The sequence below is a fragment of the Haliaeetus leucocephalus genome, unplaced genomic scaffold, assembly GCF_000737465.1.
Source record: "Haliaeetus leucocephalus isolate CR32 unplaced genomic scaffold, Haliaeetus_leucocephalus-4.0 Scaffold840, whole genome shotgun sequence".
NCBI lineage: Eukaryota > Metazoa > Chordata > Aves > Accipitriformes > Accipitridae > Haliaeetus > Haliaeetus leucocephalus.
The window spans coordinates 4,758,868-4,760,606 of record NW_010973276.1 but is presented as its reverse complement, the minus strand read 5'-3'; the positions used below and the strand labels follow the sequence as shown (position 1 = coordinate 4,760,606).

General features: G+C 62.3%; 3 non-coding genes across 3 annotated transcripts; 2 read left to right on the top strand and 1 right to left on the bottom strand.

Annotated features, from left to right (window-relative positions):
- Positions 1-661: 661 nt before the first annotated feature.
- On the bottom strand, positions 662-733 carry TRNAA-UGC. The gene has a single exon. It is a non-coding gene; the product is annotated as a tRNA-Ala (tRNA).
- A 229-nt stretch (positions 734-962) lies between these two features.
- Positions 963-1,034, top strand: TRNAD-GUC. Its single transcript has one exon. It is a non-coding gene; the product is annotated as a tRNA-Asp (tRNA).
- Positions 1,035-1,461: 427 nt separating this feature from the next.
- Positions 1,462-1,534, top strand: TRNAF-GAA. Its single transcript has one exon. It is a non-coding gene; the product is annotated as a tRNA-Phe (tRNA).
- Positions 1,535-1,739: the final 205 nt, after the last annotated feature.

The window sequence follows — 1,739 nt, the reverse complement described above, 5'->3', positions numbered from 1 at the left end:
CAGCTGGTGCTGTGCAGGGTGTCGGCTGTTGCACAGGTTGTCTGCTGTCTGGCCCGAGCAGTGGGGAGCGGTCAGAGATACATTGTATAGAAGACCCTCAGCCAATGAGGAGAGTTCGAGAAGTTTCTAGGAGAACTACTGCACCCACACAACCAGGAGGTGGAGAGTCTTTTAGAAGAACATGCCTAGTATGAATAAGTAACTAATGTTAGACTATAAAAGAAGCTGGGTTGCTTTTCACAGCGCCCATCTTGGTAGAGCAGAGGCTGCAGGTGTGCCCAGCGCTGTTTGCTTGCCTTTATTCATTTAATAAATTGTAAACTTTGATTGGAATCCTGTTTGAGAGCAAATTCATTTATCACACTGATGAAACAGCACCCTCTGTTTTCAAGCAAGCCTGTTGTAGCTGTGTGTTTATAACGTACACGCTGCAGCGCCATGGTGTTTAGCAATGACCGCGGGCAGGAGGGTGGTGTGAGCTCTTGGCTGGGCACCTTTCTCTAGCAAGAATTGCAGCAGAAGTTTGCAAACTGCTCTGTGCTTATGGGAGGGAAGGAAAGAAAGGACAAGGTCGAGCCCGTTTACAAATAAACGGCTCCTTTGGAAAACTGGGCGAGAGGAAGCAAAAACAACCGGCTTGGCAGATCGGGGGCAAAACAAGTGGAGATGCCGGGGATTGAACCCGGGGCCTCATACATGCAAAGCATGCGCTCTACCACTGAGCTACATCCCCTCGCTGCACCGCCGCTTCTGCGCGGCACATAGAGACGTGCTGCGGGCCGCACGTCAGGCCCAGCGGGCTGACCGCCCCGCGCCGCTCCCCCCGCGTTGCGCCCCGGCGCCCGCAGCATCTGCGGGAGCAGCGCGGGGCCTGCGGGCGGCTTTTCGCGGGGTGAGGCCCACGCTGCGTGGGGCGGACGCGTCCTTATAGCGGACGGCGGGAAAAACTCGCTGCGTGCCTGTCCTCGTTAGTATAGTGGTGAGTATCCCCGCCTGTCACGCGGGAGACCGGGGTTCGATTCCCCGACGGGGAGGTCGCTTGTTTTGTCGCCGGCTGCCGTTTTTCCCCGGCGGCCCCCACGCGAGGATTTGTCTGTGACGCGGCCGTGGAACCGACGGGCCGCGGGGCAGCCTGCGGCGGGGGGCGAGGTAAAGCAGGCGGAGCTGCTTTTTGGGCCGGGGGTCGGGGTCCGCCGCTCTTCCCGGGGTGCTTTCTGAGCACCCTGCTGCTGCTATTTGGGGGGCGGGGGGGTTGCCTGGGGTCCCGTCCCCGCCCTGCGGGAGGTTGGAAAGCAGTGGGAAGGAGGGGGAGGGGGGGAACCCCTGAACGCCCCGGGAACTGGGCGCTGCTTCTGCGTGGGTGAAACCCGCGTGGGAAGGGCAGGCAAGGGCCGGGGCCACAGGCACCCACGGGTGCGCTGGGCGGGGTCGTATCCGCGGCCAGCGTGGGGGTTTCTTGCGGCCGAAATAGCTCAGTTGGGAGAGCGTTAGACTGAAGATCTAAAGGTCCCTGGTTCGATCCCGGGTTTCGGCAGAGCCGTTTTCTTTCACCCCGTGGCTGACGGGCGGGTCGTTTTGCCGCCGAGCGGAGCGGGGGTCGGGTCTGCGGTCCCCCGCGCCGGAGGAGGGGCCGCTGCCCCGGGTGTCAGCGCTCACGCGTGTGGGGGCTTCGCGGCAGCAACCGCTTCCCCGCGGTAGGCGCCTGCCGGGAGCTCTGCCCCGCGGCGGCCCCTCCGGGG